Genomic DNA, 24,513 nt, shown 5'->3' with positions numbered 1-24,513 from the left:
TCTCCTCCGCCAATGGCTGCTCCACCCGCCCGTCAAAGCCGCCCCGGACCCAGGGGCCAAGAGCTGGAAGCTGATCCGCGCCAGAGCCCACCAAGTCGCCGGCTGAAGGAGGGGATCAGCCAGAACCCTGAGGATGAGCGCGGGCTCTGGTGTGGGGCACGTCCCACCCCACCCTTCCCGTGCTAGGCCAGGCCGGGGTCCTGGAGGTGGAAATGGGGAGGCAGTGACCCAGAGCTCAGCCCCCCACTCTCTTTTCCCCCCTGCCCATAAGCCTGAGCGCCGCCTGCCACCCCGCTGGGGCCAGATGTGGGCGGATGTGGAAGAGCAGGCCCCAGACCAGGCGAGGGACTTGGGGGCGGGAGGGAGTGTGGGGAAAGAAGAGGAGGACAGGGGAATCTCTTTAACCTCGACTTGCCCCTCCAAATGTAGCCTTGGCGATGGGGACTTTTCTCTTGAAAAACTGCAAAGTTGGGAACCGTGCTAAAAAGTCTTCAAAAGGGTAATTATGCTGGAGGATATAAACTCCTATCAGCCTTATCACTGTCCATGAGTGAGGGGGAAAACTTTTTTGTGAGAGGGAAAGATCGAGAGGCCAGTTTGGTATGAGCCTACAAGGCAGGCAATTCACTGGATTAAAGTATAGGGCATCGCAGGTAGTACATTATTCTATCCTATAGACCTGAATGTCCCTGAAACCTAGCAATGCCACCGCTGTCTGCCAGGGCCTTAGGTATGGCCTGCTTCACTGTTAGAGAAGTCCTGGGAGGAGAGATGCTTCATTTAAGGCACCTTGAAGTTCATATTGAAATCTGCCAGCTGTTAGTGTCATCACTCTCAAATTACCAGAAGTTTACTTATCTGTAAACAATGTAACCCACTAGGGAGAAATACAAGTTCCTTATGAGCTGGGCCTGGGCTCTCTTCCCTTCTCTCTGTCTCCTCCTCCTCCCCTACCCCTCCATTTTTTTTCCTTCAGACACCTAATGCTTTGCATAGGGTAGGAGTTTTATTCCTGTTTGTTCAATCTAATGGGAAGCTCCTTAGATAGCACACTTTTGCCTCTTCCAGCTGCTTCTCCTTCCCTCCTAGAAGCACAACCAGGAATAGGGTTTTGCAAATTTGGTAGCTTTTCAGGGCATAACGCTAATGGGGATGGAATAAGAGATACGTTTAAACATTACCTTTTATAAATACATAAATTTTTGTATTTATGATGCAAGGAAATTTTACTCTCTATGGCATGTATTTTTGTGATAAATCTTAAGGTTTAGAACCTCTGATGGATAAAAAGGTGGTAGGGAACCTCTCCAAACTTTCAGAATCTACCCAAGGCACGCAAATACCTTATCCCACTTAAGTGTATTTATTATTTAATACTACGTTTCTAGATACAGATAGGCCCCCAGCCTATCATTAGCCAACACAAAATCAACACAGGCACACAAACACATTGTTGTACATAGGAAGGGGTTTCCCAGGCAATCTACAAATGAGGAACTTTTTCTCTCCACAATCACCATACTTGAGCCCAGGTTCAAGGGGCACCCTGCCCACCAGCATCCTCCCATACACACACACCCTCTCTCCGCTCTCAGGAAGAAAGTTCCTGTACAAAGAATGGTAAACCAGGGAAGTCACTCTATCAACCTCCTCCTGAGCAATTATACTGGGGCCAGAGCATCTATGTACTGTGAAAAAGCCTGAATCAGGCATTAGAAACCTACAATAATCTCAGCATTTCCACGGACAAATGTGTGACCATGGGCAAGTCACTTAACGTCTCCAAACCTCAATTTTCTGACCTGCAAAATAAAGAGTCTAAGTATAGGATCTATAAGTATAAGATCTAAGCATAGGAGATGTACTTATTTGTCCAGAAAGACTTGGGCTTTTCATTTTTAATGCGATCTTGTTTGTAGATTACCTTTATTTCCCCAAATATCTTACTTCCTCCCACTCTCAGAGAGCTTTCCCTTATAACAAAGAAAAAAAAGAAAAAAGATATTTTTATCTTATCATATACTAACCAATGTATCAACTAAGGGGGACATTATACCTAGTGTTCCCCTAACATAATACCCCAACCCCTTTGCAAAGAAGAGAGAGGGTTATATTGTCATATCTTTTCTTCAAGGCCAAGTTTAATTAAAATTCTCCAACATTCTGTTTCCATTGTTTTGTTGTCCACCTTTCTATATACACTATTTTAATCATTGTGGATGTTATCTACCTGATTCTGCTTACTTTACTTTGTATTCATTCATTAAGTTAGAAGAAAGTGGAATATATTTGTCTGTATTTTTTATATTCATCATTTCTTCCAGTACAACCTGAGCATCAACTTTGCTTACAATTCTTTGCTACTACAAAAAATACTGCTATAAAATTTTTAGGTGTATGTACAGTATTTCATTCTATCTTTGACCTCTCTGGGGGTATATGACTAGGTATGTGATCCTTTCAGTCAAAGTATATGAACAGTTTAGTTACTTTCTTAGCATAATCCAAAATTGCTTTCCGGAATGGTTGGACCAATTCACAGCTCCACCAAGAGTAACTATTCTCATCTTTGCCAATTTTCAGGTTCAAGGTAAAACCTTGACATTGTCTTGATTTACACATTTCTCTTTTTATTACAGATGTGGAGTGGTATTTCATATAATCGTAAACATCAAAGATTGTGATTCTTCTTTTGAAGAGACTTAAAATACTTTGCTGGAACTTATATTTGCTGGTCTTGGAAGTTTAGAAAACAGATTTGGAATAGTCTTGGGATAAAAGTGAGGAAACAAAGAGATATCCTGGAGAAAAACAAAATTAAGCCTCTATGATAATAAAAACAATTGAATGTAATAAACGAATTACCACAGATTCTAGAATGTTAAAGCTAGAAGGAACATGGAAGGAACTCCTTCATTTCTCAGATGGGAAACAGAGACCTAGAGGTTTACTGATCTGCCCAAGATCACCAGGCAGTCAATCATTCAGTCAGTAAATATGTGCAAAGAATTGCATAGCCCTGGAGGTACAAAGATAATCAAATACACAGTCCCTGGGCTCAAGACACTTACGTCATAAAGAGGAGACAACATACAAGCAATTTACATACAAGTTATATACAATGGAAATAGACAATAATCTCAGAACAAAGGCACTACCAATGGGAGGGAATTGGCAAAGACCTCCCAGAGGAAGGTGTGATTTGAAGCTTGGGAAGCCTTGGAAGCAGGAGTAAGGAGTGAGATCATTCTAGCCGTGGGAAACAGTCAGTAAAAAGGCAGAGTTTGGAGATGAAGCTTTACAAAGAATAGCAAAAAGGTGTCCCTGGATCAAAGAGTACATGCAGGGGAATAATATTCCAAAAGATTAGAAAGATAGGAAAGTAGCAGGTTATAAAGAGCTTTAAATGAAAAAGGAATTTATACTTGATCCTAGAAGCAGAGAGCCATTAGAGTTTACTGAGATGGTGGGATATGATCAGACCTGAGCTTCAGGAAGATTAATTTGACAGCTGAGTGAAGGAGGGGACTGAAGAAAGGAGAATCTTGAGGCAACAGACTAGACAGAAGGCTCTTGCATTAGTCCAGATAATAGGAGCCTGCAGAAGGGAGGTAGCGTGACAAAAAAGACAAGAGATGTTGGGAAAGTAGAATCAACAGGACTTGGCAACAGATTGGATGTAGGGAGTCAATAATGACCCAAATATTGGAAGTTTCTATGAGTGAGAAGATGGTGGTACCCCTCCTCCAGGGAAGAGTCAACAATCCCATAAAGGATGGGAACTTGGATGACTAGGAAGAAGGTGATATTCAAGACACTAATAGAGAAGTTCAGGAGAGAGAGTTTGGGGGGGGGGGGGGCAGGGAAGATAATGAGTTCTGTGTTGAGTTTGAGATATCTACTGGATATCCAGGTCAAGATATCCAAAAGGCAGTTGGTGATAGGAGATGAGCTCAGAAGAAGACAGGGCTGGATATATAGATTTGGAAATCAGTGCATAGAGATGATCATTGAACCAGTAGGAACTGATAAGATTGCCAAGCCAGCTAGTATGTAAGGAGAAGAGAATAAGGTTTAGAACAGAAGATCCAGGAAATGAAACTGAGAACGGAAAAAGGACAACCACACAAAAACCTAGACAAGAGGCCACAGAGAGGTCAAGAAGGATGAAGATTAGGTAAAGGACATTAGATCTAACAATTTTTTAAAAAAAAAAATACTTGAAATATTTAAAACTTTAGCAAATTTGCAGAATATAAAATAAACCCACATAAATCATCAGCATTTCTATATATTACTAACAAAATTCAGCAGGAGGACATAGAAAGAGAAATTTCATTTAAAATAACTGAAGACATTTTAAAATACGTGGGAGTCTACCATCTAAGACAAAGTCAGAGAGGAAATATATGCAAATACAAAATGGTTTTCACGTAAAGATTTTTAAAATTGAGAAATATTAATTTCATGTGAGAAGGACAAGTCAATATAATAAAAAAAACAATTCTACCTAAATCAATTTACTTATTTAGTGTCATGCCAATCAAACTACCAAAACATTATTTAGCTAGAAAAAATAATAACAAAATTCATCTGGAAAAACAAAAGGTCAAGACTATCAAGGGAATCAATGAAAAAAAATATAAAGAAAAGCAGCCTAGCAGTACCAGATTTCAAAATATATTACAAAGCATAATCATCAAAACAATCTGCTACTGGCTAAGAAATACAGGGATGGATCAGTGAACTAGATTAGATACATAATACATAGCAGTAAATGACCATGATACTCTAGTATTTGAAAAAGTCAAATATCCAAGCTTTGGGGGCAAGAATGCACCATATAACAAAACTTTCTGGGAAAAATGGAAACTAGTTTGACAGGAACTAGGTACAGACCAAAGTCTCATACCATATACCAAAATAACATCAAAATGGATAAAACTATTTAGACATAAAAATATCATAAATAAATTAGGCAATCATAAAAATTTTACCTGTCAAATATATGCATTAGGGAAATGTTTATGACCAAACAAGAGAGTAAAATGTTTAATTTTTAATTACATGAAATTTAAAAGATTTTGCACAAACAAAACCAATGTAGCCAAAATTAGAAAGAAAGCAGGAAGTTGGGGAATACTTTTTGCAGCAAATTTCTCTGATACAGGCCTCATTTCTCAAACATATAAGGAAATGAGCCAAAATTTATAAAAAAAAAAAAAAACAAAAAACCAGACCTATTCCCTAACTGATAAATGACCAAAGAATATGAACAAGCAGTTTTCAGAAGAAGAAATCAAAGCTACCAATAGTCACAGGAAAAAGTGCTCTGAATCACTCTTAATTAGAGAAAGGTGAATTAAGACAACTCTGATGTACCCTCACACCTATCAGATTGGCTAACATGAAAGAAAAGAAAAATGATAAATGCTGGAGAGAATGTGGGAAAATAGGTATACTCGTGCACTACTGGTGGAGGTGTGAACTGATCCAACCATTTCGGAGAACAATTTGGAACTATACTCAAAGGGCTATAAAACTGTGCATACCCTTTGAAGCAATTACAAAAGATAAAGCATAATTTTAATTACATGAAATTGAAAAGCTTTTGCATAAACAAAACTAATATATATAGGAGAAAAAGAGAAGTAGCTGACGGAAAAAAAAATAATCTTTGTATCAAATTTTTCAGCTAACGGTTTGGTATCCAAGATAGACAACTAACAGAAATACTTAAGACCAAAGTCATCCCAGAAGTTCAAGTTTATAAATAAACAATCCTCAAAAGAAGAATTGCAAACTATTAACCACATAAAAAGAATGCTTCAAATCACTAATACAAGACACTCAAAGTGAAGAAAACCAAGAGAATGTGATGACCACTATAAAATAAAGGAAAATAATATTGCAGACTTTAGAACTCTCATAAGAGCAGTAACCAGTGATGACTTAGGAACACTGGTGGTGATACAAACCTCCTACCTCTTAGCACAGAAGAAAGATATGGAGATGTATAGAACAAGTTATAAATTTTCAGGCATGGTCAATATGCTGATTTGCTTTGCTTGACTGTACTAATTTGTTATTTGGGAGAGTTTAAGTGGAAGATAAATAAACGACAAGTGCAATAAAGGGAACAATAGAAATTTTGTTAATTTTTAAAAGCATTGGATTCAAAATCAGAGGATCTGGGTTCAAATTTTGTCTCTGCGATTTACTATTTATTTAACTTTGGACAAATTGCTTAAACCCTTCTGGACTTTAGTTTCCTCATCTGTAAAATGGAGGGCTGGACTTGATCTCTAAAGTCCCCTCTGGCCTTTCTAGTTCTAAATCTTATAATCCTATGACTTTCATAAAATAGGAAAGGCTGTTCCCCAGTATTCCAAGCCATGAGGCAGAGTTTTTAGTTCTTTCTTTTTAATCCTTTAGAAGTCCAGAAAGTATAGCTCACCCTGCAAATGTCCAGCTCCCTGCTGGTTAAATTGAACAGGAATCCTAGTCAGTTAGCTCTCCCCCATATAACAAGATTCCCCTAATTCCTCACATGCTCATCACCTGTCCCTCCAAATGGATAAACGTAGGAAATATATGACATTTTCTCTTACATGCCATTACAGGACTTAGAATTTTAACCCTGGATGGGACTTTGGATCATCTCTTCCAATCCCTTCAATTTACAGAAAAGACAGCTGAAAGTGAGAGAAGCCAAATGGGCTAGAGTTTAAAGAAAATCTGGTCACTTGTGTTGGGGGAGGGGGACATTCCCCACAAAGGGGTGGAAGTGGGAAATTTATTCTTATTTTGTTTAAGGCAAATGAAAATTTGGTCCCCTCCTCTAAGAAAAATGGTTGCTCCCTTCTCTCATAATTTGAATTTTTGCAGCTATTTTCAGCCAAGTTGAGTTTGTGGATTTGGGAGCTGCAAAACCACAGACATTTCAGATACACACTCACGCCCTTGTCTGCCTAGGATACTAGGTTTCCAGAATGTAACTGTCACTTCCATTAATAACTATTGACTGTTTCCATACAGACCCAACCTACTCTCCCTTGGCATGGTGGGGCAAGACAACCTAAAGGACCAGTGGAACCCCGACAACATCACCTATGATCCCTTTATTTCATTTATTTATTTATTTAGCAAGACAATTGGGCTTACATGACTTGTCCAGGGTCACACAACTAGTAAGTGTCAAGTGTCTAAGGACAGATTTGAACTCAGATCCTCCTGACTCCAGGGCCAGTGCTCTATCCACTGCACTACCTAGCTGCCCCTGCCCCTTTATTTCTTTAGTATTTGAAATACAGGTGGGAAATGTTGCTCCTAAAAACTCTGCCCAATAACATGACATCATTTCAATACACCAGATCTCATTTATTCAGGCCATCCAATGTTGAATGTAATATTATTCTTCTATGCTTTTATAAACCCACCTTTTCTGTGCCAGCCTAACACAATCTAGTCCAATAACTCAGATTTGGGATTATCATACAATGAAATCCCAATAGACTATAAAATGGAATAAAAACAACTTTACTGATTATAAGACTAAAAACAGTACAATTCTTTGTTAGATTCAAACCTTGAGCAATGGGCAATAACCCTGGAAGGCAATGAGAATTTACCAAAGCCTCCATATAGGCTAGGCTAGCCCTACAGATAAAACTGACAGGTTAACCAAATCCCAAGGATGGCTTCCTTACTTCCTTAAATGAAAACTTAACCCAACCTATATAAAATAAATGTTATTTCTACCACATCATTCTTGTCAGCATAGAAATACACATACTACTTTTGAGTAGAGAAACCAGGTGCATATTTTTCCAGCTGAATTTAAAATGTTTATTGTGCATCATCAGCTAATAACTGCTTATTTTCATAATAAGCTGGAAACCTTTATAAACCTTACTGCAATGATTTTAGGGGGGCACCATCCAAAAAAAAAAAAAGCAGAAGTGAGCTGCCTTTCGTAATAGCAAGGACCCCAGCATACACAGGAGGGCCTGTTGTACAAGTTCATAGATCTACTTTTCTAAAAGGAAAGCAACTTTTGAGGCGTCAACAATTACTTTAATCAAACACATATACCAACAGAGAAAATACAAGCAGAGAAATAAAGACTAACAGACAGAGCTTCCAGCTGTCTGATCATAAGCAATACATACATCACAGATCAACAGACAGATCCAACTGTCTGACCATTACACAGTTACCCGAAAGAGAAGCACCAACATTTGGGTTTTCAAAGCCGGGGGGGCTCCTTAGAGGTTACCCAGAGTCTCATCTGGCCAAACAAACACTTCTGATGAGTAAGCCCCGAAGTAAAACCTCACCTCAGAGTATTTATACATTTTTCAGGGCCAGAGGGAATGACCCTCTGACCCAGTGCCTCAATAGAAATTAACAAAAAGTATTGAGGTCTATTAATGAACAGAGATCTTTAACTCTTCTCCCCCACCGATCATTAACCTTACATTAAACATTATACCTTCCCAGAACTGTGCCAGTCTGAATTCCAAAGTCTATCTACTCCTTCCATTTGCATGCAGTCCAAACCAGATTAACTTTAACCATCCTATGAAGATCTGAGCAGCCTTAGAAATCTTTTATTAAAAAAAATTTTAACCCAGTTTCTCTCAGGAAATTACCCAAAGGGTTAAGCCCAGCTACTTTCAGGAGGTTCTTCCTTATATCTAAAATGTTGCCCATTGTTTATCTCATTCTTTTTTTTTCTCTTCAATGGAAATAGTTGAGCATCATCTTTAATAAAATTATCTTCCACATGCTTTTGTGCTGTTAACTTTCCTACTGTAAGACCCACTTTAATCCTATAATCATGGGATCAGAGGATTTTAGAGTTGAAAGAGACCTCAACTTCAATCAATCCAACTTGGGCCTGAACAGGAATCTCTTCTACAATGTACTCAATAAATCCAGTCTTTGTTTGAAGAGTTCCAATATGAGGGAGTCCAGCAACTCCTGAAGCAGTCCGATTAGATATGCTTATTGATTAAGTGTTTACTGGTGTCTGAACTCTCTTTACTCTGCCCTGGTCCCTATTTAGGTCCCAGAAATCCTTTTATACAGCTGAGTACAATTTAGGACTTTGCAGGTAGGAACAATATTCATTTTACATAGGCTGGGATGTTGTTGTTCTGTCATGTCTGACTTCATGACCCCATTTGGGGTTATCTTGGCAAAGATACTGTAATGATTTGCCATTTCCTTCTCCAGTTCATTTTATAGATGAGGAAACTGAGGTAAGCCAGATTAAGTAACTTATCCAGGGTCACACAGCTCATAAGTGTCTGAGGCCAGATTTGAACTCAGGAAGATGAGTCTGCCTGACTCCAGGTACAGCATTCTACACACTGTACCACCCGTGTACTTACCCCCTCGGTGGGATAGATTTCCTTTAAAGAAGCAAAAAGGCCATCTTCAGAATTCTATTGATCTAAGGCCTAGTCTTGCCTATTTGGAATCAGGACTCTGGAGGCTTTAATGGAATTCTAAAATACCATCTAGCTCTAACAAAAACATTGGGTAAGTATTGCTCTTACTCAATGAACTCAAAGGTTCTATGACTATGATATTCTCTACTTAAATAGTAAATTCACCTCAAACCATGGCTATACATTGATGATTCCAGGGGTTGTGCCCTATGGAAGGAGAGTTCATAGAAACACAGAACTTGAGACTTACAGGGAACCCCAGCAGCCATCTAATCCCACTGATATAGTAAAGTAATTTTCACTATGAAATAACCTATGTGTAGACAAATGTCTGCACTGTGTACCTTCAGGGGTAACACAAAGCTTTTACCTTGAAAGTCCCCCAACAGTAAGAATAGGTTCTCCAATAGATGAATGGGCATCTCTTTTAACCAGTCAATTAGATTAGAGAATTATCTATGAATGCCCCTATTAAACACAAATACTTAATGGGAGACGGTAAAATATTAATCCCTTATCACATAGCAGACAGAAGAGCCCTCAGGTGCCAGTGGATAGAGTGTTGGGCCTAGAGTCAGGAAGACTTGAGTTTAAATCCAGCCTCAGATGTTTACTAGCTCTGTGTTCCTGGGCAAATCACTTCACCCTGTTTGCCTCAGTTTCCTCATCTGTCAAATGAGCTGGAGAAGGAAACATCAAACCATTCGAGTACCTTTGCCAAGAAAACTCTAACTGGGGTCATGAAGAGTCACATGCGTTTCAGTTATGAAGTGACTGAAATGACTGAATAACAACAAATCAGACAAATAATTAAAATAGTCCTGGCCCTGCTACCAACTCACAGTATGACTTTAGGTAAGTCTTTTCTTGTCCCTGGGGCTCAGTTTTTTCATCTATTTAATGAGTAAACTAGATTACATTATTATGTTTATGGTCTCTTCCAATTACCAGTGATTCTGTAAGTATTAGCTTGAAGCCTCCTCATTTGCCTTGGTTCTTTGACTGAAAAAAAATACTTTTTAATTGAATTCAATCATGTGAACCAGACCTGTACATCTACTTGAAATCAAATCATTGTGTAAGAGATTTATATACATTGTGTAATGTATATAAAAGAGGGAAGTTATTTCAGAACCAAGAGAGAGATATTTTGAGCATCTTGATTTGTGAGGTTGGAGTAGTAAGTTCGACATTTCTAGCACATCTTTGAGAAGCAAAATCATCTGAGCTATAAAAGAGAAGGGAAATAGGACAGTTATTTACGGAATCCTTGGAAAGGAAGACCCAGGCCAAAATGTTGGTTCTTTCCCCAATTCTCTCAATGCCTGTCTCTCCACAGGCATGTTAATATAACCTACTGTTTCATTACTCAAATGTTTCCAGTAAGTTGAATTTACCCCAAACACAAAGAGGTCGGGGACTAACCGAAAATAAATATAAAACTTAAGGTTATTCTCAATACCTCTGCCTAGGTATTGGGAATTTTCCCAACTAGGGGCTCAGATTGGTTGTAATTGAGCTGAGAACCTTTCATCTAAAATACTTTCTGAAAACAAAGAAAGAATGAAGTGGATCTTGAGGGCCATTATATTGCCCCATAAGCCCTAAGCTTAAAAAGGGCTAATTAAGCTAATAACTATAACCAGATGGTATAGTTCTTTGATTTATCATTCTATAAATGTGACACAGGAGATTGGAGGGAGCATTGATTTAAAGTCAGAGACCTGGGCATGAATCCTAATTGTACTATTTGCTACCTGTATCAATATGGACAAGTTACAGCCTCTTTGAACTTCAGTTTCCATCTTTTTAAAGTGAGGGAGTTGGAGCTGATGACCTCTAAATTCCCTCCAGCTTTAAAACCGTGGTGAAAAGGACAGAGCAAAGAACACTGGACAAGCCAGTAGAGTTGGGTAGGGCACCAAATAGAAGTAGATTGCGAAAAGGAGAAGTACTCAAAACAAACATTACCTGACTTATAATTTGTTTCAGGTCAAACGGTGGTAGGGATAGGAATATTCAAAATACGTAAAAGAGGGAGAAAGAGGAAACAAACTGGAGGAAACATTGGATTAGTACAAAGTCCTGCATCCATGATCTCATAACTAATCCCAGTTTTAGTATTTAATGAGCAAACGCAAGCTGCTAAACTGGAAAAGTCCACATTTACTAGGACACGAGTGGGAGAGGACTACAGAATAAACCTATTGCTCTCAGAAAGGGAACATTCATTATTTTCTCTTCATCCTTCCAATATTTTGTTTCTATGAGGAGTCTCTGTTCTAGAGATATATAGCATGCTAGGGCACAGGTGATGCAACTGTAACTAGAGTTACTAGGACATGGAATGTACAAAGACTAAATTTTCAGCTAAAACATGCTACTTCAAGATTTTAACCAGTCCTCTTTGCCCTTGCTGAGCCTTAGTCATCCAAATTGGTTGAACACATTAGCACCTTGGATGCAAGGAACAGGTTCTGTCTCTGCATACCTAGCACCTAGCACAGTGTCTAGAAGAGAGTAGGCATTTAATAAATGTTTATTGATTGATATGTATCAACCAGGAATCACTTTAATAGAAAACAGTAACTTGTACCTCTTCCAGCCTTGAGTTCATAATCTTTCCTTGTGGCACTTTCATGTTATAAGGGAATATTCTACAGTTTTCCAAGCCTTTTTATAGGTTGCTAGATTTTTTCACTCTCTCAAAAAGCATTCCTTGGTTATCTATGACATTTAACTACTGTGTAGGCTCACTACCTTTCAAAACACCATCACACCATCTGCCTCACTCATAAAAGGTAACATAAGGTTTCATTTCAAAGAAAAATTACATTTTCCTCACATATGATTAATTCTTTCTCCCAGATTTTTTAGTTATCCTCAGTTTCCCATGGATCAAAGAATTTCAACATACATTAATATGTGAAATGAGTCCTTGTGGCAGGACTGCATTGTATATGAAATCAAATCTTAAGTTTTATTTTTCTAATCCAAGGAAAGATCTACGTGTAGTCTCCAACTCCCCAGAAATTTCATAGTGTAAAGGGAGAGGGGAAGAGTTAAATATACACACTTATATCAAGTTGATGTAATCATAAGATGTTATCATAAATGATGATATGTTAATAAAATGTTAACACCTGTTGTCCCTTTAAAAGCATGAACATCTCTCTCTCTCCCTCTCTTTCTTTCTTTCTCTCTTTCTCTCTCTCCCTCTCTCTTTCTCTCCATCTCTGATTGAATGAGAAGACAGCAAGTCATTGAGTGGTGGTGAAAAATTGGTCCCACTGCAAGGACTTTAAGATACTAAGCTCAGGTAGCAGTTCTAGAGAGTGAGAGAGAGAGTTAGCAATTAGGGAAGAATCTAGTTCTTCACTTTTTTTAAATGGGGGGGAGATTTCTCTCCTCCCTCATGCATTGGCCAAGGCATCCAGGAGTGGCTCTGCTCACCCATAGGGAAATACCCCATGAGGTAGGTAAAGTCAGTTAAATTGAACTTGAGCCATTGATGAGGGAGCAGAGACATACACTCCAGGTAGACACAAATACAGAGAGACAGGTATTTAAGGTTTCAAAAAAGTGTGACCCTGGAAGCAAAAAAAAAAAAAAAAGGAATGGATACAAGACAGGGCTGAGCTACAAAGAAAATGCTATCAAGAGTGTAGGGACTTTGAGGACAATGTATAGAAGAAAGTCACTTTGGCTGGCCAGCAGTGCATATGGGAAGGGGTGGGTGAGGAATAATATCCAATAAAACTGAAAATATAGGTTGGGACCAAGTTGTGGAGGACTTTAAATCCTAAATAGAGGAATTTCTATATGATCGTAAAGGTAACAGGGAGCTACTGGAGTTTATACACCAGAAGAGTGACAAGGTCAGATTTGCACTTTAGGAAAATCAATTCAATAACTATGTAGAAGATGATTTCAAGTAGGGATTGGAGACACAGAGACTAAATAGAAGGATTTTGTAATTCCCTAGGTAAGATATGATGAAGGACTGAATCATCATATGGGTTGAGTGAGTGAAGAGAAGGTCACACCTGCAAGAGATGTAGAAGTAGAAATAACAAGTTATGGTAAATGAGTTGAAATATGGGGTGAATGAAAATGAGGAGCTGCGGATGATAAAACTTGCAAACATAAGTGAAAGAATAGTGATGGCCTTAAAAGAAATAGGAAAGTTTGAAAGAGAGAAAGACTAAGTTCACTTTAGGACATACTGAGTTTGAGATATGTCTAGGATATCCAGTTCAAAATACCCAATAGTTAATTGGTCATGTGAGATTGAAACCCAAGAGAGAAACTAGGGCTCAAAATATAGATCTGGGAGTCATTGGCATAGAGATGATAATTAAACCCAGATGAGAAGATGAGGTCACTAAGAGAGAGTATAGAAAGACAAAAGAGCCCAGAACAGAGCCTTAAAGTATATACACAGTTAGGGGGCATGTTTTAGATGATGATTTAGTAAGGAAGACAGGAATGGTCAGTTAGGGAGGGGGAGAACCAAGGTAAAGCAATATTATGAAAATCAAGTGAGGAGAGATTATTCGGGCGGGAGGGGTGATCAAAAGCATTAAATGTTCCAAAGGTTAAAAAAAAAAAAAAGATAGAGCTTGAGGAGGGAGGGTGTGGGGTAGGAGAAGAAAACATCAGATTTGGTAATTAATGGATTACGGGTAACTTTGGAAAAGATAATTTCAGCTGAGTGATGGAGGTTGGAGGCCAAGGTGGAGGAAATCACAGGTCCAGACCATAAGAAAAAAAAAAGACTGGAAATAGGAAGACTAAGTCGAAGTTAGGAGGCTTTTAAGAATAGAATAAGTTATAAGTTCACTCTGGGAAAGAAAGGAAGGAAGGAAGGAGGCAAGCAAAGGAAGAAATTAATTTCTGGTCCTTTTGATTGACTTCTCAACATGTATAACGGATTTTTTATTAGCAAATAGAGAAGATGTCTACAATAGCACTACTGGATTTCCTTTGGCTACCATACAAAGTCATTGGTTTAGAGATGAGAAGGACGAAAGGAGTCATCTAGTTTGAGCCCTTCATTTTACAAATGGGGAAACTGAGGTCAAAGAAGTAAAGTGATTTGTTCCTGGTCACACAGTAACAGAGCTAAGATTTAAGCCCAGATTTTCTGACTTAAAACACTGTATTCTTTCCTAAAGGAGGTGAGGACAGAGGGAAACTATATAATACCTGTCACTTCCACCACCTAGTCAACCTCTAGTCTGAAAGTACATGTAAAATTGCATTCAATTCTTTCTTCATCCATCCCCTCCATCCCTTTCTCTCAGTTCTCTTCACAACAACTAGAGGTGGTTGAATGAGAAGGAGATACCAGCACCCTCAGCAGCTAGGGAAATTTTTAGTCTGGCAATAGAAGTAGCAAGGTCAGACAAGGGACCTCAGTGGCCCAGAAGTGAGTCACCAGCCTGGTACAGACTGAGCCTTACAGCTGCAATGACTCAGTCCCCACAGCCTGCTGTGCCAAGCTGCACAAAAAGACCTGGGCTGTCCCTGAAAGCTCCACAACTCACTCCCTAGCCTTCTGGGCTACTTCTGTGAGACTAAGGCCTGATCTCTGTTACAGCTCCCTTGGAGATGGATATACTAGAGACTGTGCTGCTGAGTCAACAACTCTGCCATGGTTCCATGACACTGAGAACAAAAATGAACAGAGAAAAGAACTTGAGCCCTTTGTGGCCACACTTATTTTTAAAAAGGCCACAGTAACCAAGGTGACTTCATCCTTGAGGAGTTGTCGCCTGTTTTCCCTCCCCCTTTCTACCCTATATGGAGAGCTGGCTACATATTCCAAGAGAGTACTCACACCAGAATTAAGCCACTCAACACAAATTCAAGTGTGGATACAAAGCAACTCTGGGAAACAGGAGTTATTTGTGAAGTTCACTGAGAAAAACGATTCTTTTGTAGGAGCAGGGAAGGATCATATATAGTTAGCAACCACCAATGAGAGGTTCTATCTCCTCCAGAAAACAATCAGGCAGTCTGGTAAAGTGGAGAGAGGAATTGTTCTGGTCTTGGCTCTGCTACTTGTTTGTGTTAAGGTGAACAATATCCTATATCTCCATTAATCCGTAAAATGAAAAAGTGAGATTAGATTACTACTATATGTGCAAGGTTTCATTTGGCTCTGGCAGTCTATATGGTTAAGGGCACCACAGGAGGACCTTCGGTAATTTTTTTTTTATCTTTTCCATGAGCAAGAGGATAGATAGTATCAGGGAGATGAGCCCCTGGTGACTCTTATTAGTAGTCTGGCATTCTGGGAATTTGCATGTACAGATCACATTTATGTAGCTTCAAGCCTCACAAAGTGATGTATTCATAAGAATACTATGAGGCAGATAGTGTTGTTATTCCAATTTTGTAATTCCAAGGGAGCCTCAGAGGAACTCAATGACTAGCTTAAATCACACAGCAAGTACTGGGGCCCAGATTTGTCCTCTGCCCTTTTCTGGATCCCTGTCACCTTTTTACTACAAAACACTGTAGGGAATCTCCTAGTCTACCAAAGGATAGTCACCTGAAACAGGGATACTAGGGAGAAGAACAGATTCTTTCTCTCTCCCTCATTTTCTCTCCCCCTCCCTTTCCCTGTTCACCCACCCCACCTCTGGTTTCTATCTGTCTATAAGTCTCATTTATTTCTGGGTTATGGTATACAAGACAGACAGGTATAAACTCTTGAATACCAAAATGGAAAAAAAGCAACTAAAATGTATAAAGGACAAAGAAAGAATGATTTAGGGGTTCCTAGTATAGAAGACAATGTGGAAGCTAAAAGGACAATTAATTGTTTCACCAAGTCAAATTTAGTTCTCACTTACTGAGTATCTGGGCTCCTGACTCATCTGGGTTGGGTTTTTCTTTTCTAGACTTTCCATACAGTAGTAGCAAAATGAGATCAGAGGGAGGAGAGAGGGGATCCTGAATGTCATATATACATATGATATACGTGTGTGTGTGTATTCTTTTAAGATGTTTTACTTATGGTCTTTTTTTTAACCTCACTGTCATTTCCAAGTGAATCCCCTGTCCATTCCCCACCCCTAACAGAACACTCCTTTGAAAAAAAATAAATACAGTCAATCAAAGTAATCACATTGGCTGTGTCCAAAAATACACGTGCTCCACCTATAATCCACTCCCTCTTTGAGAGGTCTGTGTTTCCTATTAGACTTCTGAAGTCACAACCAGTCACTGCATTGATCGGATTTCTGAAGTCTTTCAATTAGCAGTTTCCTATACATTATTGCAGTGATTGTATAGACTGCTATCCTAGTTGTGCTTTCTTTGCCAGTAACAGCAATGATCAGAGTTCTGAAATCTTTCAGTATTGTTTTCCTTTAAATTATCGTAGTGACTGTATAAATTGTTCTCCTAATTTTACTTCCTTTACTCTGTATCAGTTTATACAAGTATATTCAAATTCCTCCCAAATTCTTCATTTTCTTACAACATGATAATATTACTTTATATCCATATGCTAAATTTTGTACCCATCCCAGATGCCAGATTGGCATCTACTTTCATTCTAGTTATTTGCTACTAGGAAAAGTGCTCCCCAAAACATATACATACAACAAGTACATATGAAAGAAAATACATTGAATGTAAAGATAATAAGCACGTCTCTTCAGAGTTCTTAAACATAAGGTAGTTTGGGAGGGAAGACATTAGCAGTGGGGATTAGGCTTCATGCAGAAGATCATGTCTGAACTTCATCTTAAAGAAAGAGAGGAACTCTACGAGACAAAGGGAGGGAAGGAGAACATTCTAGAAATAGGGAACAGTGAAAAGGAAGAAGTGGAGGTGGAGTACTGGGGGCATGAGAGAGAGAGAGAGCAGTTTGGAAGGAAAATCAATGCCCACTGAAGCTGGAAAGATAAGTTAGAACAAGGTTTTGTAAGGCTTTAAGAGCTAAAAAGAGGAGTGCATATTTTATGCTAGAGGAATCTATTAGGAATCCACTGGAAATGGTAAAGTAGGAGAGTCGCATGATCAGATCTACAATTAGGAAAATTACTTTGGCAGCACTGTGGAGAATGGATTGGACTGTGGAAAGATCTGAGGTAGGAAGACCCATTAGAGGCTGTTGTAATAATCTAGGAGAGGATGGGGGACTGAACTGAGGTCTTAAGGTAATATCTATGTGAGGGGAGCAACAAGGCAGATACAAGTGATTTTGTGAAGGTAGAAATAGCAAGATTTGACAACTGATTGAATATACAGGTTGAGGAAGAGTCAGTAGTCAAGGAAAACATTGAGATTACAAACTTGGGAGACTGGAAGTCTCTGTAGAAAAGAGAATCAAGAGGGAAGATTGTGGGGGGATAGGGAGAGAAGAAAATGACTTTAGTTTTGGACATGTTGAGTTTAAAATGTTTCTGGAACATCCAGTTTTATTTAAATGTCTAATAGACAATTAGTTATGTGGAACTTAAGCTCAGGGGATGGATCTATAGATCTGGGAGTTATCTTCATGGAAAAGATGGTTAAACCCATAAGCACTAAGGAGGTTACTGAAGGAGAGTGTTGTTGTTGGTGGTGGTGGTGGTCCCTCATTCTCAAAGAGGACCAATGGCAACAGGAGGGTGCTGCCTTGACTTGGAAGTGAATTGGTTTTAAGTTAGGCAGAGCTGTGCAAAGTCATCAGCCACACTCTCTTGTCTAGAGTCATCTGAGTCCATTGGTAAGACATAGGTTAAGATGACTGGTGATGGCCCCAGATGCAGTGGGGGCTTTCCCAGGTCTCAGTTTGTTTGAGGCAACACCCATTTAGTAATTGAAGGCTAGGTTAGAATTGAGGCAAAAGATGACCTAGTTTGCCTTCACAAAAGAATCCTTCTGGAAAGGGAAGGCCCTCAGAGTTTCTGGCTAGAACAGAAGAGTGCAGGGAGAAGTGGAAAGAGGACTTAGAACAGAAGTGATGATGTCACCTCTCCTCTACCCAGGGGACTAGGTAGGGGGTGGCAGCAGCCTTCATTCCCACCCGAATTTCCATCCCTGTGGGCACCCCCCTGGTTTGGCCCTACCATATAACCCCATGATGGTGGTTATGGTGCCTCCTCCACCACTCCAAGTTTAATTTCCCTGTTCAAGACCTGGGCTCTGTACCACCTAAAAAATTGCCAGCTGACAGAGCTTCCACCTGGCCATAGGCAATCCTAGTGAGTTTCTTATGGATGACATGTAGAACCTTTTCTATCACTTGAACAGAGTTTTCTTGAACTATCTGTGACCTGATTTAATTCCTAGCATGTGAGTAGCCCTTCTCCCTCACATTTCTATAGCCAAGACTCACTTCTGCTACTGAACACCATCAGGTCCAATATGTGGAGGATGTGTGTGTGTGTGCGTGTGTGTGTGTGTGTATGTGTGCGTGTGTGTGTGAGAGAGACAGAGACAGAGACAGAGACTTAACCCAGTCAAGGTGGTGCTACCACCAGCAATGCCTGATGTGACTTTCTTCATAGGGTTATAGGAGATTTCATATAATAAACTTTTTTTTTTTAGGGAAAGGGGGAAAATACATTTTTCTTATTATTTTTTGATACTTAACAAGATGTTTTTCTCAGTTGAAGTAGTCCTGTGACAATCCCTTCCCATCTTTATCTTTACTCAAATCACTAGGGAGTAGGAAAGGGTTGGGATGTTGTGGGGACTCTATTTCCACCTGCCTTTAGAATTCAGGAGCCCCAAGCAAGGGCTCCATAGCTGCCTATATTGATATTTATTTTAGACTTTTGTATATAAAACCCTAAATAAAGCAATAGATGGGAATTTAAAAAAAGAATCAGTAAAAGTGACTGACAAGTAACAGTCAGACAAGTAAGAAGTAAACCAGGAGCCAGTTGCATCATGAAATCCCAGAGAGGAGGAAGTATCTAGAAGAATGTGGTCAGCAGTGTCAAATAAAGCAGATAGGTGGAGAAGAATTAAAACAGAGAATACACTACCAAATTTGATAATTAAAAGATCATTCACTGGTAACTTTGGAAGGAGTTGTTTCAATTGTACCATGAAGCAGGAGACTGCAAAGGATTAAGGATTAAAAGGGGAGAAAGTGGGACCCACAACTTTAGAGAGTTTTCACTGTTCCATTCCTGATGCCCTGCAACTGAAACTGCTCCTCAAAATTACCTTCCTTAACATAATTTTGTAGATATCTACAGAGGCAGCAAGGTAGCACAGTGGATAGAGTGCTGGACTTGGAGTCAGGAAGACTCCTCTTCTTTGCCTCAGTTTCCTCATCTATAAAATGAACTGGAGAAGGAAAACACTCTAGTATCTTTGCCAAGAAAATTCCAAATGGGGTCACAGAGTTGGAAACAACTGAAAAATGAATGTACAACAACGTATACTTATATCTATATGTTATTTTGCCCTGCTAGACTATAAGCTCTTTGAGGACTATGCTTTTATCTTTGTATCCCCAGTATTCAGCATAATGCCCAGCACATAACAGAGTAGCTTTAATAAATATTTGTTAATTGATTATCTCTCTGAGCTAATATCATTATTACTACAAATTAGAAGTTCCTTGCCTGTTAACAACCATTTTATCATCTCTTCCTTAGTGTCCAGTACCATGATACATACAAAATAAATGAATATAGGAAAATTCAGTAATTTCATTAATGTAGAAAATGCCCTGCTAGAAAATAACAGTCATAAAGGGCTTTATAAGTTTACAAAATACTTTCCTCATAACCATCCTGAAGTAGGTACTACTGTGTAAGGAGCAGAGTGTAGAAGGAGAGCAAGGTCCAGTGACATTAAGAAGATAAGTTGAATCCAGGCATTATTGTACCCACTTGGCAGATGAGAAAACTAAAGTTCACAAAGACTAAGGGATCACAGAGTTGTCTCCTTATATCTGCCACTCTTTTCACTACACCACAGCACTTGTTTTGATTTCTTATCAGTGTTATCCAAATCCCTCACTCCCTTAAATAAGTGAAAGTATACTTTATATGGTAAATGACCTCGTCATGACACCAAAGAGCTCAAGACTTATCTTAGATGCTGAAGCATAAGAAATATTTTTGAAGCACAAGGGGAAAAAGGATTGTTATTTCAGTATCATTTGATGATGATAATGCACTAGAAAGTAGAATCATACATAATTTTTCAAATGGCTTAGGAAGCATCAGCCCATCCATGAATGTCACCAGAGAGCTAAGTATTGTTTACAAGGACCACTAGCAGGCATGATATGTAGGGGAAAGGGGTAGGGGAAAAGAGAAGGAAGGAACAGAGAGAAAGAGGAAAATCATCAAAAGAAAAAGAAAAGGAGATGGTATACATAGCGGTAAAGGGTAGAGGGCTACCAAAATTGTTTCAGGTGCCAGCTTTTTGATAAGCATTTATTAAGCACTTACTATGCAACAAGTATTGTGCTGAGCACTGGGGATACAAGGAAAGGCAAAAAGACAGTCCTTGACCTTGAGGGGCACACAGTCTAAGGGATGTTCTACTCAGCTCCCATCAAACAACTATTAGAAGCAGAGAAAGTGGATCTATCTGGTCAGGAAGATTCTTTAACTCCCCTTTTACTTTGACATTTTAAAGGTGAAATGATCTGGGTGGGAGGGAAATGGGTGGCAGGATATTGCTTCTTTCTCTGCCTAATGACATTTTCCTCCCTCCCTCCCCCCCGCTCTTTGTTGCTGCTAGAAGAGTTCTGGCAATCAAGTCAAGGCAAATGAACCATTTGTCTCTTAACACAAAGTGACCCCCTGGACAGTAAGCGAATTTGAACTATTTCTCTCCTCTCCCTCCCCCCAACTATGAGTCATTTGGCCTCTATGTCATATCCCAGAAAAGAGCACTTTGCATGGGACTGCCAGTTCTGGGCAGCATCTATGACAGAGACAAACAGAAAGGACAGATCTATCCCAGACCTAAGGTAAAGGACCCAGGGATCCTTAGTTCTCTCCATCTGGGGCACAGGCATGCATATGACCTAGGGTGTTTGTTCCTGAGAGCAATCATGACACCACCTTGTGCTTAGATTGTCTAGTATAAACATCGCTTTTTTACAGATGAGGTCCAGAAGGATTATCAGACCTGTCCAAGGTTACATGCCTATTAAGTAGCTTAGCTGGGACTGGGAGAAAACCCAGGTCTCATAACTACAGGTTTGATGTAGTTGAAAGAATACAGGGCTTGGAGTGAGATCTGGACTTGAATCCTGCCTTAATCCTTTGCTCACTGCATTATGACAACAGTCATTAAACTCATTTGGGTAATTATCACTTAATTTTTAAATTCAGTGGCTTTTTCTCACTATTAATCCTTGACTTCTCTCTCCTGAATGACTCAGATACTCTCTCTTCTCTAAGTTTTTGTGACTCTGTATCTTACTTCTACATAACCAGTTGCTCCTCCTTTAATGTATCTTCATCCATATCTTCCTCCCTAAATAGGAGTGAATTCCAAGTTGTTGTCCTACACCCTTTTCTCTCTTCTCTCCTAACTCTCCCTTGGTGATTTCATCAGCTCCCATATGCTATATCATCATTTTGCAGATGACTCCCACATCTGTATACCCAGCCCTAGAGTCTTTCTTGAGCTCATTTCTCATATTTTCAATTGCCTATTGGACATTTCAAATTAAATGCTATACAGGCAGCTCAAACTCAACATACCACTATTTACATGTTAGCAATGATGATGATGTCCAAAACAGAATAGCTTTTCCCCCAAACCTATCCTTCTTTAGACTTTGCTATTTCTGTTGAGGGCGCAAGATTCCTTCTAATCCTTCAGGTAATCCACAAACTCATAGTCAAGCTCAACTGTCCACTTCCACACCTATGACCCAATCAACTGCAATATTTTGTCAAGTCTGTTTCACACCTGTTACTTTCTCAGCATTCACACAGTCACTCTATTTCAGGGCCTCATCCTCTCTATCCTGGACTACTGCATTTACCTCCTCATTTGTCTTCTTCTCTCAAGCCCTCTCCTATTCAGTCAATCCTCCATCCAGCTGCCAAAGGGATATTCCTAAAGTACAAGTCTGACCATGTCGTTCCCTGGTGCAATAAACTTCAGTGGCTATTACCTTGAGGATCAAATATAAGCTTTTCATATTAGAGCATTGTAAATCCTTCACAACCTTGTTCCAACTTACCTTTCCAGCCTTATTATACAGTATGTCTCAAAAATCTTATTGCAACTCAATTTGGTATGAAAATCTACCTTAAAGTACAGGAAAGTAGGGGGAAGGGGATAAGCAGGTGGCGGGGGGGAATGATAGAAGGGAGGGCAAATGGGAGGATGGGGTAATTAGAAGAAAATACTTTAGAGGAGGACAGGGTCAAAAAAGAGAATAGAATAAATGGGAGGCAGGATAGGGGGAGGGAAATATAGTTAGTCTTTCACATCATGACTGTTATGTAGTCATATAACTACACATGTACAACCTATTATCAAGTTCCTTGCCTTCTCAGTGGGGATGAATGAGAAGAAAGGAAGAGAGAGAAGTTGGAACTCAAAGTTTTAAAAACAAATGTTAAAAATTGTTTTTACATGAAACTGATAAATAAGACATACAGGCAATGGAGTATAGAAATCTATCTTGCCCTACAAGAAAACAGAGGGGAAGGGGATGAGAGAAGGGAGAGGTGTAATTAGGAGGGAGGGCAGATTGGGGGAAAGGGTAATCAGAATACACGATCTCTTGGGATGAGTGAAAGGGAGAGATGGGGAGAAAATTTGGCACTCAAGATATTGTAGAAGTGAATGTTGAAAACTAAAAATAAATTAATTAGTTTTTAAAAACTCTTAGTGCAGTTTTAAGCTTTACTAAGCTTAAAATACCCTCATTTTCCTTGACCAGATTATCTTACTCTTCCCCCAAGGATGATAGGGAAATCAATTAATTCTATATCGGTTTTTTGTCTAAAACTCTCTATATTTGAGACCTAAAGAACTTTGAGCCTTCTACAGGAATGCAAATAGCACTTCATAGCACAACTCACAGTGTGTTGCCCTTAGATTAGGGGCAATGGAGGGTGCACACTGACGTCATTCTCTGTGGGCATCTATTCTCCTCTCCTTATGAGTAGCAATAAAGTTTTGTAACTACTACCCATGTGTGGTATTACTGTTGTTTATCTAATCCACTCTTCTCCCCTTTGTTCAACAACCACCAAGTAGGGTCTGGACCTGACAGAAAACCTTGAACCAAAAGAAAACTGATATCTGGATTGTTTTACTTTTTGTACTTGTACATCCAGTTCCTGACATAATGTTTGACACAAAGAAGGTGCTTAATAAATGCTTACTATTTGACTGGTTGATACTAGGAAAGATTTGGAAATGGTTGCTAGGTAGTGCAGTGGATAGAGCATCTAGTCCAGAGTTAAGAAGATTCATTTTTCTGAATTCAAATCTGTCCTGAGACACTTACTAGCTGTGTGACCCTGGGCAAGTCACTTAACTATGTTTGCCTCAGTTTCCTCATCTGTGAGATGAACTAGAGAAGGAAATGGCAAACTACTCCAGTATCTTTGCCAAGAAAACCTCCAGTGGGGTCATGATGATCCCGACACAACTGAACAACAACACAAAGCCTGGAAGGGACTCTAAGATAATTCACAAATCACATGTGTAAAGTACTTTATGGAGTTTTTATCCCCTAAATTTCTTTAATGTTTCAAAGTTTCAAAGGATGTGACCTCATTAGTATATAGCTTTCAACCCCCCACATCCACAATATAGATTATAATGTTTTCAAATTTCTAATGTAATCCTTGCCCATACATTTCTGTAAATCCTACATAGAGGATGTACCTAACATACCCAATTTCTCAACTGTCCATCTCTTCTCTCTTTCTTTTTCCCTTCCTCTTTTTTCACCAGCTCTTCATCTTCTTCCTCTACCCCTTCTTCTCCTTGTCCTTCTTCTTTTCTCTTTGTACTTTTCAAGTGTAAGTCATCATTGACAATATGCTATATACTACTTAGCCCACAATGCATCTTTCCATTACTTTTCAGGTAAACCATA

The 24,513-nt window shown here is 39.2% G+C and overlaps 1 protein-coding gene across 3 annotated transcripts in view; it reads right to left on the bottom strand.

Moving 5' to 3' along the window:
• The window catches only part of SEPTIN9 (septin 9), a 335,206-nt gene that overhangs the window by 201,479 nt on the left and 109,214 nt on the right, over nucleotides 1-24,513 (bottom strand). The window lies entirely within an intron of this gene.

Source organism: Notamacropus eugenii, chromosome 2 (assembly GCF_028372415.1).
Source record: "Notamacropus eugenii isolate mMacEug1 chromosome 2, mMacEug1.pri_v2, whole genome shotgun sequence".
NCBI classification, from domain to species: domain Eukaryota; kingdom Metazoa; phylum Chordata; class Mammalia; order Diprotodontia; family Macropodidae; genus Notamacropus; species Notamacropus eugenii.
The sequence above is the reverse complement of the archived record's forward strand: the minus strand, read 5'-3'. Positions and strand labels throughout refer to the sequence as shown.